This window comes from Lathamus discolor, chromosome 1, assembly GCF_037157495.1.
Source record: "Lathamus discolor isolate bLatDis1 chromosome 1, bLatDis1.hap1, whole genome shotgun sequence".
In the NCBI taxonomy this organism is placed as follows: domain Eukaryota; kingdom Metazoa; phylum Chordata; class Aves; order Psittaciformes; family Psittacidae; genus Lathamus; species Lathamus discolor.
Window position 1 is genome coordinate 119,640,413 of NC_088884.1, and position 17,944 is coordinate 119,658,356.

A 17,944-nucleotide genomic window follows, 5' to 3' on the forward strand; every position below is an offset into this window, starting at 1 on the left:
CCTGAAGAGAATGTTTTACTGGGCAAACAATATTACACTGATGTTTCAATTATATGAGTAATTTTCTAGTATAGATCAGCAATAAACTTCCCTAAAGGGCCTATTAAACAGGAAGCAAGAAAACAGAGATGGGGCAATTGCCAGACGCTAGTGTGTCTATCACTCATATGTCAGCTTGTGCCCTTGCTTCTTTTGTCTAGGCAAGTCAAGCAAAATCGTGCTTCACCTGTAGACATCAGACATGCACAGGAAGGCGTTCTTCAAGGAAGGGGATGCCTGGGGCTTGGATCCGGGAAGAAAGAGTCCGTGGTTCCCACCTTGTTAAAGTCTATGTGCTGAATCTCCTTGCGATGGAAACAAGAGCATCCCATCTTTCAATGAGCTTTGGTCAGTAACTGGGAGAATAACAGAAACGCCCATGGTGCTGCTCCTGTGGCAGTCTGGGTTGATGGACAGCAGGGCAGAGTTCACCCTCCCTTAACTGGGGTACCAATGCTCCTATGAACACAGACTTCGAGATACTATCAGAGGAAGCAGGCAGGAGCCAAGAACTGCTTTATTCACTGATCAGGTGTAGCAAACACTCTTTTTTCCACTGTAATTCTTCTCTTCACCTTATTGCCATACAGCTAAAAGCGCTACCATAAATTTCCCTTAGCCTATCATAAGAATGCTTGTATTGGTAATAGCTTATTTCACGCAAGTTATTCTGGCAAAGCAAACAACCCATACGGAGGACTTTTCTGAGAAGGCAGTGGTGGAAAAAAAGTACTTAGTATTTCCTAATGCACAGCCAGGCAGATTAAATGGATCCGCATCCCCCAAGCTTTTCTAAGGGGTCTGCTCAACAGCCAGCAAGAATACAAGGGCTTAGTTCCTATTGTATCTGATGGCAGGGAAGAGAACCTTCAGCAGTTGCACAGGAGCTGTCATGGCTGGATGTTTGTAGTGAGTTACGCTGGACAAAGCAAAGGGGTACATATGTGCTATAACATAGAGCTATGAGGAGGAACTTGAGCTGGCAGGAATGCCGGAAGCAGCACAGCTTAACTAGTGTGGCATGGGCTCATGTCTCTCAGTTTCTCCCCAGAGTGGTGGTGGGGGTGAGGTGGTGGTGAGCATCGTGTTCTCTGGGCATACTCAGCAAGAGAAACAATCTTGCTCTGGGAAGAGCTTGCAGGATGTAATCTGCCCTCCAGCAGCCATTGCTCTGATTCAGGTAACTCCTCCTATGCTCCAAAATTACCTTTCCCTAATATCAGAACCAGAGCTGTATTTTTTAATTTCAATTTTTATTTTAATTCTAAAATTTTATTTTTAATCTTTTAATCTTTTAAATTTTATTTTAAACTTTTCTACTTGCAAAATGCCTTTTCTGAGCTCTTTCTCAAAGAGCTCTGCCTCTGGCTCCTACTTGGAAGCACTGGTAGTGGGACATGCGCTTTCCAGCACACTCTGTGTGGAGCTGCTCAGGGGCTCCTTGTCCCAGGGCTGGGCTCACACTTGGCTTTTGGGAAGGAGAGAGCAGCACCCTGGCCAAGGTGGGAGCCTTGCACACATGAAAGGTGGCTTCAGCCCAGGAGGTTAAATGTGCTCTTCCCCACGCTGCACTTGCCTGTCCTCTCTCCTCCAGCTCTTTCTATACATTTTTTTCCTTCTTATGTCCTTCAAGGGGAGCTGTTTGAGCTGCAAAAGTCTGCTAAAAATCAACCTCTGTGCACTCCTGATTTAAATACGGGCACACTGATTAACTTCTAGCTCCACTTCCACTTCCCCTTTCGCTCCTCACAAATTAGCCTCTAATTATCTCAGTTGTAATCACCTGGTGTGATAAAGTTAAAGTAATAATGCTTCTTTTTGATAGTACAATGTTTTCTGTATGAAAGTTGTAGCTAATAAAGACAGAATGCCAAGCTGCTTATGGGAAACAGATTTTTACAGATCCTAAACAAATGCCCTGCATAGTTCATGTACAGATAATAAAAGAACAAAGTAACCCTTCTAAGGAAAATTTATATCTTGATAAAAAAACCCCAAAACTATCTGCATATTTATGTTCCAAAACACTGTTTTTAAAGGCCCAGTACCTAGTATCAGTGCTTGAGGCCAAACCTGGGGACTTGGGACTCCTGCTCAGGTTTCTGCACCTCTGTGGCACCAGCAGCTGGGCTGTAGCTCTGACCATGAAACTTTTCTGCCGTGCGCTGCTGGGTGAGCAGTTTAGCACCTCTCCATGCCTTGTCCCGTGCAATATCCAGACAAGGTGTTTCTCCCTGGAGCACTCAGCCTGGGAGGTGTTTTTAAGCATGCCTATCGTGTTGCGTGTTCACAGGAGCATTTTGCTTTCAGGAAGGAAACCAGCATGCCTCAAAGCCAAATGAAGCTGTAGCCACAGGGAAAAGGGGGTGCTGGGGCACAACATGGGGAGGGGGACTCGCAGCCCCTTTCTTATGAAACTGTGCTACATCACATAAAATAAATCACATTGCACTGACTGGGGGATAATGTTGACTCGACACTGAGTGTCTAGGGCATTCTGCTGGGAAAACATAAGTGCACATAGGAAGACAGCTCTGGGTTGCAGTCCGTGCGTGAAGGAGAGGTTATGTTCTTTACATTGAAGCAGCTGTTTGTTAGGGCACCTAAGCAGAGCACAGTGACTCTAGGTTTCTTTCTCTTTTCTAGGTTTCTTTCTTTTTCCTGGCCTCAATAGTTATGGTGTGTGTTTGTGCCTCCTTTCTGTTTCTCAAAGAGCTTTTAACTCACTTTTCAAAAGTTGTCAACCATTAATTTTCATCTGATTGTTGGTTTTTGATTTATTCAGCTGTAAATCTGTCTTGGGTGCAGGAGCTGTGCTTGCTGCTTGCACTCCAGGTATACTCAGATGACATCATCAATGTGATATTAGAAAAGGATTAGGAGGTCAAGCAATGAGATGGTGACTAGTGTGTAGACTCTCTTCTTCGTTCAGCCAGGCTCTTTCTATGCTTGAAGCAGTTCATCCGCTCTAGGCTTTTCATAGCCGTATGCAAAGAGGGGCATGTGGAGGTGTGTGTGTGAAGTTTATGTTAATATACGTTGAGTGTTGCATGATCTACAGCAGTGTGTTCTCTTGCTGTAATAATACCAGCATGTTACTGGAAGTCTTTGGACAAATCCATTATTAGAGTTAACTGTGGCCATGCAGCAGCTTTGGGCTAGGCAATTGCTTTGCATCCATTATCATATCTTCGCCCTCCCTTCCTGCTGCAGGGAGCTGTGAAGGCTGGGGTAAAAGGGTTGCCACAGGCAGGATTTTTCTTACAAGCAGAAAACGTTTGTATAAATCTTCTGAAAAGCAAGCAGGAAGGGAAGCTTTTTTGTTAGTTACTGTCTTGGTGGTATAAATACTGTACAAATTAAAATGAGGAAAAGAGTCTTTGAACATTGGGGTCTATACTATGTGATTACTGATGTAATTAATATATATCACACTGTTGGTAGTTTCCCCCTCGCCAGCCCCATGATTATTTAAACCAGTTATCACATTTGGACCGTATTTAGTGTATCCCCAGGTTTACAGATAACTATAGGATGTCTAACCAAAATATGTTCACTGCTACTTTAATGTTACAAATCAGTGGTCAGAATAAATTTATTCCTGAGCACCTTTTAAACTAGAAGAATTGATATTTCTGGTACCTTTAACCAAGAGAAACTCTTTCCAGTTTAACATCTAGGCAGAAAAACAAACAATCGAATTAGACTAAGATTTTTCAAGAGCAGAGAAAGCATTTCTCACTTTTTTTGGCATACTCAGACACCAAACTTCTAAGCTTTACGTAAAATGTTTAGGAAAGAAACAGCCATTATAACAAATCTGCTATTAGTTCTACACTAACATAACTAATTAGGTCCTTGGTTCAACGTGAAAAAATGAATAAAGTGCTGCAGTGTGCAGCTTTGTATTACTCAGTCTTTTTCTGCTCTTGAGCAAACTTTTTCTGCGTGCCAAAGGCAAGAGCATTAATTGAGTACAGAACTTGTTTATAAATCCAGCGCAGCTCATGGCTTGACAGGTGCCACCGCTGCTCATTCTCACCTTGCCACTGTCCATAATTAACCTTCTGCAGCTTGAAATTCTCCATGAAATGAAGAATGGGCCCTGGTTTGGGTGGGGGTGTTCTGGCCTAAATTAAAGTGGCCAAGCTCCTACTCCATCTCAAAGTTCTTACCTGGCCATGTCGGCAAAGAGGGAATGAGACAAAAGAGTCATAGGATCGACCTTCTAGGTAAGGAGCACTGTGGGCAAGAGGAGGATGTAAGGCTTGTTGTGAGTTTTCATAGATTATTCCTTATGGCAAATTTGGTACAAGCTTTGTAGCTCCCTAACAGAGGTGTACAGTGTACCACCAAAGAGGAGACTGGCTGCTGGGTACAGTTTACCTGCATACGTGTGCACTAGCACATGCAGAATGAAGATGGGTTTCACATATGAATCTGTTCCCTTCTCCTCCCAAATGTGGGACCAATCAAGTGCCTGTTGGAGTCAGTGGGGCCCTCACTATTGACCTCAGTGAACAAAGCTTGGGTTTGACCTAGGGAGGAAGAGCTCCTTCCCCAGTACCTCCCCCATGCCATGTGCTTCCAGTGCTCCCCTTCTGCTTGCTGGGTTTCTCTGTTACCTGATTTAGCTCACTAAAATGGCCAAAAAAATAGGAAAATAAGAAGCAGAAACCTTGTGTTGGTTTCTGTCACCTGATGCGTAGCAGTGGAGGGAAGAAGCAGTGGGGCAGCCTGGGATGGGGCAAGGCTGGTGCTGGGGCAAAAGCAGCGAAATCTGGGGGAAGGAGAGCAGCAGCCCTGCCTTGGTCAGCGAGATGCCAGACTGCCTGGGCTACATGTGAAGCCACAGCTGAATTCTTCATGTCAGTGTCTTTATTTTGGTTATTGTTTGAAGGAGTCTCCTTATATCTAGTTTCCAATCAAAACATCATGTACTCCCTAAAATCTGAGCTTGGATATGAACTTGTTGCATTACAGGGACTCAAGTCTACTAGTTGTATAACATAGATGAATGTCTTTGAAAAACAAATCCTTGCTCAAAGTTACACTCCATTTGTTGTTTAAATTTTCGTTTTCCATTTGAGTGGCTGTTTCATTGCTATGAGAAGCAGTAAGAGCTATTACTGGTTTTTTTTCTTGTGGCTGTTTTTAAACTGAACTTCCCTTGTTATTGATGCCCTGCCAGTGGATATTCTCACTTATCTGATGGGTATTCATAACTTGAATCCAAGATTACATGTGAAGGGGTTTAGTTTCTTCTTGCAGAAATTTATGCATTGTTATTTTAACTAGTTGAATGCTTTAATTGTAAAGCACTGTTTCTTACTCACTATATTGTAATTGCATATTAAGTTAACTTAAGGCAGAGAATTTTTCTTCTGTTATGTCTCTTTGTCAGCCTGCAGTTAATTCAGTATTGACTTGTAAAAATAACATCAATGAAATTATAGCTGTAGCTAGGTACCCAGACACCGAAAGAAAGTAAAACAAAGGTGCAAAATGTAGGCAGGTAAAAAAAGCCCATTTCAGCATGAGGAGAAATGAGTGCAAATTACCTATTCTATGAAGATGATAGGCTATGTATGCTAACAAGCCGCTTATTTCTACACAGATGCTGTCTTTGGTCGAAAAGACTGAAGAGGTTACTTTTCTGCTCCAAGTTCCTCCTGTGAACTTTTAACCAAGGTAAGAAAGTTACAGACTCTGGGATACCCTTCTGTTTGAGCAGATCTGTCTTCTACTAATGAATCACCATCTCACATAATAGTGAACCCTCAGAATCTTCAGATGAGAGTTTTGAAGCTTGATAAGAAATTTTTTCATTCCAGCATGGGCTTCTTTCAGAGCAAAACAATACTTGTGGGAAAAGCTGGGCTTTTCCAACACTTTACGTCCTGGAAATGTCAGTGATAGTTTGTTCTGAAATGGTTATTGGAACATATTCAAAGCATGTTATCAAAATGTTTTGTCTAAAGAAAGCAAACCATAACCACTTTTGATAAAAGATCATTGCAAAGCATGACTTGACAAACACACAAACCTCAAACTTCAGAAAACAGGAAAGAAATTAACATTCCAAATTTTCCCCAACAAAGCCTTTTTTAAAAAGCTAATCATCACCACCTGTCAGCGCATTAATCTCCTGAACGAGACAGGCAAACCATTGTCTCTGGAAAGTTTCACCTCGGCTGTTCCTCTGGATTCGCTCATTGCCTCTCGATACCATCAGGTTTTGAGAGCAGCTCTGCCCACATCTGCTCTTCTTGGGTATTCAAATTGGGTATTCCCAACAAACTCTCCCATGTTGCTCTGTCTCCGTGTCTGCAACTTCTAGGTATGGATGCGTCAAGCTCCTCGTCATCTTCGTGCCTCTTTTGGCAAGCCAAAGATGAATCATTCAGAGTACTTTTATTAGTTGTTAGGTGCACTCCTTCCACAAGATTTTACCAGGTTCCCATGACAAATGACTCAGTAAGCACAGGTTTTTTGCTTTTTCTCTTATTTACATTTTCCCTCTACCAAGACCAGCAGGAATTCACTGGTAGTATAGCTGAGTGCTTCTTAGGAGCTGTTTAAAAATTAGAACTTAAAACCACCAAACATTTCTTAGTATTCAGTCCCATCGCCATGAGTCAAAACCTATTGGCTGCACAGCCAGCTGCAGGAAAACACTGCTGCATCTTTTCAGAGACAAGAGGGCCAATGTAGTTTTAAGGAATATAGAGGTTTAATGCATTCTGGAAAGCCCTGAAGAAAGTAAGCAAGCATTCATGTCAGGATAGGACAATGGGGTTTTTTGTAAAGAAAATGTTAATGTATGCTTAAGCTCTTCCAAGGTATTGCACAGGTCACTATTACGTCATTGATGATTTACATTTTCTGCTCTGTATCATTTTATATTCCTGGCTTAGGAAAGCAAGCTAAAGCTAGATAAATGCTGGGTGTGCTCAGACGGTGTACATTCAGCTTCTAATAGCTTAATGACCACTTTCTCCCATCTCGTTTATCATTGTTATTGTGTGTCTGTTAACAAAAAGCTGTTCAGCAGAATCACAGAAGAGACTGCCCAAAGTTTTACTACTGGATTTGTGAGAAGGAAAAGGATGGGACAGAGTGGAATAATTTTAAGAAGTGGGAATAAACAGAGGCTTTTAAATTTAATTCCTGGCTGTTATCATCCTAATTAGCAATGGGTCCATTTGATGTCTCAGTTCAGGGAGTGTGAATAGCGTTGCTTTGTGTCTGTCATGGTGATCAATGTCTTTTTCGGTAAAAAACCAGTAACACATATAGAGTCATACACTAAATCTATAGAGTGTGCAGTCCCAGAGCTATTATGTGACATTGACCTACTTACATCAATGATGATGTCCTCTGTTGAGTTCCTGAAAAAGCAGACTGATAGGGGTTAACAGATGTTAGGGGCGTCTGCTGAACCAGAATATTCAAGGAACTGTATAGAAACAATAGCCCTATGAATATACATTAAATCAGTAATAGTTGTTTAACTTCTATTTCCTACCCATTTTGGATTGTTCTCATCATGGAAGCCAGCTTCTCTGCACATTCCACAAAGCAGCAGGAACGGAGGTGCAATAAAATCACACTAAGTGCAGCATATTCATCATGTAATATCTCTGATCCTCTCCTGGAACTGGTAAGAGAAATGGGGCATATCCCACTGAATCAAAAATATGGTTATGCTCATATTACATGCACAATGAAAGGCAGATTTTAAAGCAAATCAGTAAATTCAGATTAATTTTAGTGGGCTTTTGACCAGCCCAATGTTGAAAATTGTGGCTTTGAGGAATCCGATAGCTACATTTTTATTTCACTTTAAAACAATTCCAAGAATCCCAGTGTTCATTTCTTATATTGCAGCAGCCTTTCTCAGGAGTATTTTCTCATGCCATGCAAGCTACAAGGTGACTGGAATTTCAGAAGTGGATGAAAGGAGGCATTATCCACCTTTTTTCCTAAAGGAGGCTTTTCTTCAGGTGACCTTGTCTTGAAGAAATATTCAGCTCAGGATTGTTTGTGCTTGTAGAGCAGAGCAATCATAATTTACGTGACAACTGGCATTAAAATACTATGCAATATCTTAATTTTTTTCTTATTCGTTAAGGACATTAGTATATGGTTAAATACATAATTGAAAAGTCGCAAAGTCTAGTAGATAATTCTCTGACAGACAATACAGGATACTTTACACCAACGAGCATTCACTTGATGAGAATGTTTTGGTGTAGGTTTCATTTGAGAAACGTAGCAGTCAAACAACTGGCGAGTGATGCTGGATATTGGTTGCAGTAAGAAAAAATTGCAGAATTATAATTTAGAAGGCATCACCAACACATTCTTCTCTTCTGGCATGACCTATAAGTTACAGTAATTTATGGTCCTTGTGAGACTTTCACACACTGACACTGAATATAATTCCATGCAGTGTTAATGAAAGTCAGTGCTCATGAAGTTACATGGTTATGAAATTATGGAAATACTGAATTATTATTATGGAGTTATGGAATTAATAGCACTTCAGAATAGCATTCCACAAGCAAATAGCTGTAACACTCATCTCTTACACATTTCAATGTATAGTTAGCATCCATACCCTCTGTTTTCAGAGGTTAGTGAGGAATTGGGTAGTCAAGATTCCACCATCTCTCTGTAGGAAAGTCAAATACAGATTTTGATTTGGCTGAGTCCTAGTGCAGTAACCACTGCACAGTACTGTTTCTCATTGGGTTTAAGGAAGGCTTGTGAATTGCATTTTAATTCGTCACTCAAGGATAATTACTGAACTTTCTCTGCGTGGCTGAAGATGATGCACATAAAAGGTTGTGGGTTTGGACTGGTAGCAAAGATCTTTACTGGTTTCTTTGCATATAAAGGATGCATGCATAGATTTCTATGCTACTGCTGTGTATTCATACGCAGTGTGCCAGTAACTCTTCCTCAGAAAAGACACAGTTTGGCTTCCTGCACAATCTTTCTTAGGCTTTGGCATGTGTGGTTTCACAGAACTGTGCTTAGGTGACAGACTGGGAGACGACATTTTGGTCTGCTTTTGGCAATGGACTTGCTGGAGCCTGGAGATGATGGTGCTGCTGGAGCAGCACTCTTCTGAGAACGGAGTTATGTCTGGTGTGCTTTGTTGTTTTCATCCCCCTCTGTGTAGCATAAGTATGCTAATTGTAAGGTATGTATCTCCAGTTGAAAATGAAGATAAGCCTTCCTGGTTGTCCTTTTTATTTCCTTGTTTGGAAGTAGGGGTGCTGTGTACCGCTGTCAGTGGTTCCACTGATATATGCTCCAGTGCATAGAATGTACTCTGAAAGGTTCACTAGAGCTGAAATAAGCTCCTGAAGTTAGCTGCTGTGAGCTCGAGGATCCTGCCCTATCTGCTGCTGCTCAGCAGGGCTGAGTTGGCAGACTGGATGCATATTTTTTTCAAGACCAGTAACATATCTTTGCAAATTATTGTGAAGAAACCCACACTTTAACACTGCAAGACACTTGCTTCTTATTTTCACTTTGATCTTTGGTGAATTCAGTCACTGCCGCTTAGTCTCACTGTCACTTTTCATAGGGCTGGGGCAAAGTGTGATTTTTCTGTACAGTCAAAGGAGTTCATGTGGTTTACTTTTGCTTATTATTTCACCAGTTCTACTTAATAAGTTAATCATGATTGAAAATTCAACAATGAGACACATAGAAAATCTTGTTCTCTGTTAAAGGGTTCAGCAAATTTATTACTTCCCATCTCACTCAATGTTATGCAGTACTCTTTTATCAGCTAGTCTTTTCTGTACCAATAGATTAGGAAACCTATTTCACATGTGCTACAACAGTGCTTTAGTCTCAGAAGGAAGAAAAGAAGTTCAGAAAGCCTTTCACATTTGATGCCTAAGAAAGGAAGCCACCATGAATGGTACGCTGTGCTGACAACTCCAGACTATTAAGTTTTCATTTGTAAAGGTTTATGCGATGAACTGTTTTCCTGTGAATTCAGTAGATGACTGTATAACTTCCAGACAGCTCTCCCAACTTTCATCATGCGTGTTTATAACTTTCTTTTTTTGTATGCTGAATTTTTATGTTAAACTCACCTGAAAAGTCTTGGCCTCAGACCAGTAAGGCAAGGTGGAAAGCAAGAGTGTCTTCAGAGCTTTACTGGGACTTAGTTGTGTTTTCCTTATGAGCCAGAGGATGATCTCTCAGTGTACAAAGGACAAAACAGTGTGTAGTCTTAATTTCTGTTGCTGTTCCTTCATTGCAAAACAAACTCATTCCTGGACACTAACATTCTTCCCTCACTTTGCTCAGTGCTGTGGCTAATAGCTATTTATGGAACAACCCAGGCTGAATCTTCTGCTTGACTGCTGGTGGCCTTAAAATGAAAGATATATTAGCAAGCTGATGATATGATTGCCTGCGTGCTGGTAAGTATAGTTAGCCACGTACTTTTATAGCTTGGTCAGGAACAGTTTAAAAACTATTTTGGCAGATCTCTGAGAGCTATTATGGACTTACTTAACTCCTTTTCCTGTTTCAGACCATTTAGTTTTAAATCTCCCATGTGACATTTCTTAAGCAGGATATCTGTATCTATAGTATCAGGGGCAAATGAAAATTAGAATAATGAGAGTAGGATAAAAAGTTCTATAATTTTCTGTTCATACATTTTAATTTTCATTGTGGTAATGCAATGCTTAATAGAGTACTCTTCAGCTGGTGAAATGTATCTTGAGATGGTACAATTAGCTCATATTTTAGAAAACCAATTATAATAAAAGGATACATAATTTTATGACTTGGTAGCAAATTGGCAATATCACTTGCATCCTTAGTGCAGTTAAAATAATGTAACTAATGAGATAATGTGGGATAACATATGGGAGTAAATAATAAGGTGTTGACCAGGTGAAGAAATGCTTTAAGTTAAACCAAAAATATAGGTATAGGTCTAATAGCATTACAGTTCTGACTCAGGCTCATGCAAGCATGGAAAGTGAGAGTTAAAGTTGCCTCTCTATGCTTAACATGCTCTGGTACTTTTCCAGCAAATACTTTATTGTGTGAGCTCTCCCAGTGATTTTGGAACATGAGAAGCATTTCGGACCTCCATAGGGGTTTGACAGTGATTTTTTTTTCCCTATAGACTATCTAGCAAGGACAAAAGTCCAGAGAACTGTGAGGGAGAAAAATCTTCAGTTCCATTTTTGGGCTGTTAAACGCAAATAACCTTTCTCTGCAGCCTGCCCCTCATATTGGGGCATAGCTAAAATATTTTGTTTAAAAATTTGGACTGTGGTTAGAGTTTGAGCAGAAGAGCTTCTTTTCATGTCCCCAGAAAATGCTTTAGTTGCAGAGAAAGTTTCATCCACCCCTTCTGCATAGGCAGTTAGACAAACCTGTGGTCAAAGCTCTGTTCTTCCTGACCCACACTGAAAGCTTTCCCCTGACACTGGTAAAATGGGAAGATGAGCTCAAGCTTTCTCTATTGTACTGAACTCTACTTCTCTGCTGTACTGGCTGGTACCTGGTGCTGAGCTATTCTGTCATGATACCATGAAAAATGTGGTTTCCTTCTCCTGTAGGACAAAAGCAACATTCACAGCTTTAAGAGCTGACATAAAATGGCTGGTTGGCGCTTTATGCAGTAATGGGATTGGAAGATGAGGATTTCAGTCTCAGCACTTACATGCTTCTCCTTGCTGTGGTATCTAAGCCTCTTGTGTATCCCAAGGAACTAGTTTTATAGTTGCCTGTTTTACAAATGGGAATGTGAAAGCAAAAAAATGTGATGCAGAGATGGAAGCTGATTCCTCTTTGTGCAAGTACCTCATCCAGTGCAATGCTCCCAGGATCAATCTTCTTGTGGCTACAGACTTTCTGCATACAGCCAAAAGGGTTACTAATTCATCCAGCATTTCCTTTAGGCTGTCATTTTGTTGCTACATGCTTTATGTGCCCAGTTCTTCCACTGATATGAATAGGAATAAAAATAAAAACCCCAATTCCTTCAGCTGAATCAAGAGTAATTGGTATAAACCAGTCTCTCTGGAATCACTGGCTGTTCTGTGCAGATCAGAGTTGATACTTCTTTAGTTTAGCTTTTAGCTGCCCTCTGAAAACAAATTCTTTAATTTTCAATTTTCTTTTTCTTTTTAGGTTGAAACAAAATACCTTTATACTTACCACCAATAGCTCCCAAGACTTGGGGAAAATTAGCAAGGTTATAAAACCTACAGAGTGTGTGTGGTTTGCTGTTGCAGCTGCACTTTAAAGGAAAAGTAATATACTCAGTTGTCCTCCTTAGAAAAGCATCTATAAATTAGCACTCTTTGAAAAGTTCCTGATGCCTAGCACAAATTTTATATATTACAGCCAAAATGTGGTCCTTCATGTTTAACACTTCAATCAATTTAAGCTGTCTTGCCAAGATCTGATGGGTCTCTGCTTCCTTCATAACATTTTCTGACCTCATCCCTTTCTTCTAAGTGGCTGAGAAATGGGGTGCCTTAAAAGTGCAGAGTCCCCACGGTGACTCAGTACCTTTGCAAATGTCTCTAAGGCCAGCTGGCCATATGACAAAGGTGAGCTTGACCATATCTGGATGTACTGCATCCTGCCTGGCTCCCTCGTGGCCTGTGGGGCTGAAGATCCTCATGCCTTTGGCAGTGATGGGGTCATATCCTTCAAAGCACCTTGGGATGGTTTGTGCTTTCATTGTGAGAGACTGCTAACATTTCCATTTCTATCCACTTAAAGTGCTGTAATAGCTGTTTATCCAGAACCCTTCAGCTCAGTGGGGTTAACGGCATACTTCAAAATTGTAGCACATGATGCTTTCTTGCAGTACTAAGAAGAGGAGAAACTTGAATAAGATTTGTGTTAACTCTGTAGCCAAGAGTCTTTCTTAAACACCCTTCTTCCATAATATCTGAGTCAAAATAATATTAATTGTATTAAATTTTCAAGTTTCTTGCTTTTTATGTATTGACACTAAGATAAAGCAGTTACAGTCTCCAGAGATGCATATGAGTGAGCTGACTGAAGCAGAGATGTTAGTTGTATTCTGTCCTTCCATGCCCTATCCTCTGCTTTTGTTAATCTGCATGTGCAAATTAAACTGAAATTAAAGTCCTAATTTATCACCATGTTGTGGTGACAGCAGGCAGGATCAGAACACTTTACAAACACGTAGCACCACATTAACATCAGAAACAGATTCTTCCCCAGAGAGGAGAGAAGATTTTAAAGAATGCAGAAAGATACCACAGGGCTGTAATCCCTCTCACTGCACAGAAAACAACTGATCGTTGTTGGAACACTTGGAAGGGGAGGTGGGTCCAATAATCTGCAGAACATATGTAGGATACGGCTTTTCCATTGTCAAGAGTGCAGATCAGAAAATTGAAATAAACAACATGGGGGGCGGGGGGAGGGGGGGGGGAGGGAAGGAGAGAAAAAAAGAAAAACAAACAAAAAATGCAAAAAGAGAAAAAAAGATACTGTATGGTAATAATCCAATGTGACTGCCTGGAGAAATGGGCTGCTCTGAGGAGCATCCTTCTAGATGCAGATGATCTCTGCTACAGAATTCTGCAGGCTCTGCTGTTTTCCTGTGCTGGCTTTACTTGCCATCGCCTGTTTTTGCAGGGGAGTGAGCCACCTCCTTGTCCCCTCACAAGATCCCAGTATTGGTGAAGGCCATCTGTGCAGACACCCTGTGGTCCTGACTTACTAAAGCACTTACTTAAACACATACTTAAGGGATATGCTGAATTGGATGCTGCACTCTTCACTGTCTCTCTCCGTATCTCCTGGCTCCCTGACTGGCCCTGTGAGTGCTTTAGGATGCTCCTGCGCTGACAGCTGGGCTCCATCCCTTTATGGCTTTGGAGGTGAGGCAGGCACGCTAGCATTGCTTCAGCAGGTAGAATCTTTCCTCTGTTATTTTGTGGTGGGAGATGAGCTCACTGTCCCCATGCTCACCCCAGCAGTTTGGAGCATACTGTGGCGTGTGGGGCCACACCACATTGTCCTCTCCTGCCGGCAGTCCACACAACATGGTCCTCAGCTCCAGCGGCATGCTGCTCTCTACCTGCTGGTGGTCTCCGGGACCTGCACTGGTTTCAGGGAGGTTGTGACCCATCACGATGGCTCCACTCCAGCACTGCCACTCCGTGCCCAGAGCAACCTCATGCCACAGAGGGTCCTCCACAGGGCTGTGCCTTCTTTTGGTGGCAATGCTTTATTTCAGTGGTTGTGGTTTAGGGACTTTTTTTGCCTTAATGTTATTGCATTTGGGTAGATTGTCTTCCACTTGAGAAGGGCAAGAATGAGATTTCAAAACCTTTGCAAACATGGCAGTTTTAAAGGTTGCTGTCTGGATGAAGGCCTTAGACACCCCTTTTAAACTCCTAAATTCCCTGTCTTTAGGAGCACAAAAGTGATTTAAGACCCTGTATTTGAGGGCTTTGGCAGGGGCAAGTTCCAGAGCTCCTAATTCACTTCTCTTTTAAATGAAGGTTTACTCCCTCAGGATCCTTTCAATATGTTACTCTCACTTCTGTATTCAGCATCAGATGACAACATCTTCAGAAATGTTTGGATTCCCACAGAGGCTGGGTAAGAGGAATTTCTTTATTCAGTTCTGCTTTGCTTCATCAAAGAGACCCCAACTGGGAGAAGCCGGAGGGCCCCATTCTTTATGCTTTGCTTAGCCCAAGAGGTGCTCCTGCCGGCAGTAGCAATGCTCTGCAGGGAAATGCAAACTTGCCAAGCTTTACTTACCTCAACCCAGCATGAGGTCCAGCACATTGACAGATGCACGGGTCTGACACACTTTAGACACCATCCAGGGGAGATGTATTGCCTAGCAGAAGCAGGACATGTACCCCCTGCATTGCATGTGATTCATGTGTCAGGTCAGCACCCCAGAAGGCTGTTTTGCTGACATGGGTACTGGGGTAGCCAGTCCCTGGGAGCCCTGTCCTTTACATAGCCACAGCTCCTTTGTGCATGGGAGCAGGATAAGACCAGAGCCTTTGGCCATGCTAAAGCCTCTTTGGAGACTGTACTGGCAAGTCAAGGTGGAGTTACAGGTATCCGTGCAAGCTTGTGAATCAGTGGCTGGACTGTGGGTTCACCGTGCCACTGCACTTCTCAGTGGGATTCCCAGGTTTCTTCTAGGACAGCCCAAATTCATGTGGTTGGAGAAGCTGAGCTCACAGGCTGACACTGTGGCCCACTCCAGTATCCCTTTACAATCGATATTTTAGGTGCCCATAAAGAAGCAGATAAGTCTTGAATCAGTAGGGTTTTTGTGTTTGGACCTTTTTCACTTATATTGAGGAACTTGGTATACGGTGGTCTCAGGACTTTGGCATCTCTGTTAAGATCAGGTCTCAGTTTTGGATTTTTGATCAAGTAGTTCTGGGGCAGGGCAGACATACAGGGTTAGGTGCTGCAGCTGGGCACTGTTTCCTTGCACAGTGCTGTCATTTGGAAAAAGGAGAGCAGACAGAAAACTATGTCTGAAACTGCTCTGAAAATGGACATTTCTGCAAATTCACCTGCAAGCAGCAAACCCCATCAAGGGCTTCATTTGAGGAATAAATATTTTTCCCTTAAGAGGCTTTAAAAGAAAGTGCTCTCTTGAAAGAAAAGAAATCCTAGTTATTCAGCTGGGCAGAGTGCAATGTACTCAGCAAAAATAAGAAAGAAAGGAATGAAAGTGTTAGCAGAGCCTTGATTATTGGTGACAGAGGGGCATTAGCCAAGTTATAATGGATTGTCAAACTAGGTTCGTGTTTGTATAACCTCCCAAGTTCCTTGCACTAAGTAAACATCTAACCATCTGGGATTGGAGAGAGGGGGATAACTTTTTGTTTAAAAAAAAAGTAAAAATCAGTGAAATTTATGTTTCTGTAACGGAAGAAGTGTTTAAAAGAAAAACATACCTTTTGGAGTGAAGCATTTGTTTTTGTTCTTTACAAGTGCTTGTTTGAGTTCATGTTTGCTAAATGGCTTGTAGTTATTAAATCATGGAGGTTTCCCCTGCTAGCATAAAAATAAGTGTGACTGGAAAATGCGTAGCAGGAAAATAAAACCGCCTTTCACCCATTTGGACTTCACTTGACTTGGTGAGATGTTTGTAAACCCTGATTGACTTAAAAGCACATTTCTTCTGGAGAGAAGTACAATTAAGACAGAAATTTTCCAGGAATACCCATAGAAGCTGCAGCAGTAACACCATGGCTTACTGTGTTCATCAAAGGACACAGCCATTCCCAACTGGTGGTGCTTACTGATGAGGGAAACACAAAACACTTGAGTTTGAAAACAAGAACAGCTTGGAAAACAAAGATGGATTTTCTATAGCAATATATTTCTATAATAAATAAATTTCTATAGTAATTTCATTTTCTAGTCTCCTCCTTATATATATAAATTCAGTCATTTCTTATGGTTAACACCCCTTGGCTTTGATAGGCAGAGCATGTACATCATTAAGAGGATGGTGACCTCTTGTCAATGTACTTGTGTGTGAAAATAATTGTGCTGTTTTGTGCCATACTGGGACCTGTGCTGGTCAAAACCCCAGGGGAGTGAATGGATGTACATCAGCAGCTTGAGGTGTCTTTGGGTCAGGTCCTAATTATGTCTGGTACTAATGAAAAAAGGAATGATACATCTGAGAGGAACTTTTGTGGCTTTGTCCTCCACTGCTCCGCAAGAGAACATGAAACAGCACAATTATCTTCGCATGCAAGGACACTGCCGAGAATACAAAAGCAAGAGAAAGAGGCAGGCACAGACACCAGGATGGAGATTTGGCTTTAGCCCTTCAGTCTCATCAAGGCCTTTTGAGGGCCAGAGGTGACCATGAACAGCTGCAGCGTGGCTGGCAGAAATGTTCTACTGAAGGTGATTATGCTGATGTCTGCAGATAATATCTTCTTGTGACTGTTGGTTTCATCCAGCTAGCCACCAAGAGATTTTCTTGGGTGTCACTATGCTACTGGATCTATGTAATTCTGAATGGAAAATCCTGCTGGTGGCAGAGTCCAAACATTTTGGTTTGCTATTGTGTATGTGGGCAGATTTACTAACTTGCAAAATTCAGTACATCATAATCAGTTTCTGGGTCATTAAAAAGACTTGGCAAACTTTTGCTCTACTTGGTAATGTGTTTTCACTGAATCAAGTCAAACCGAAGAGAAAGCCTTGACTTCGAGTGTTCTGATTTATTTCCTCTGGTTTTGGAAGTTATCTTTGTTTTTGTTACACAGAGAAAAAAGAAGATAAAAGAATGACTGCTACTCCTGAACCCAGGACACTGGTGGAACACTGCTCTCATAAAACAAAAGTAGAAGAAACAAATTATGAAAAAGAAACATTGAAAGACATGGTATGTCAGTAATTTAATTCACATTCTAATTAAACTGCTTCATAAGAAATATATCCTATCTAATTCTTATCCACTAGTGAAAATTGTTTATTCAGCAAGGGTTAACTTTCTCTTGTGCACAAGGATCTAATTCATATAAATCCCCATTGAATTTTGTAGCACACAAATGAAGTGTTATATGGTCTTGCTGGAGCTCTTGGTATTGGGTGAATTTTTCCCATCTTAATGTTGACTTATTAGACACAAGCAAAGCCTGTCCACCTCGCTGTGGCTGTGCCTGTGTGGCAGAAGGCAGCCTCAGTGAGGACCCTGATGTGGATGGGGCAGCTCAAGGCTCCCTGTAGTGATCCTCCTAAAAGAGCTTGTGTCTGTAGGGGCTAATCCCACCCACTGGTGAGAATGGTGCATTTTGCTGAGTGGGTGTCCTGACCTAAGGCACTCTGGACTTTCTAAACTCCATGAGGAGTTTAC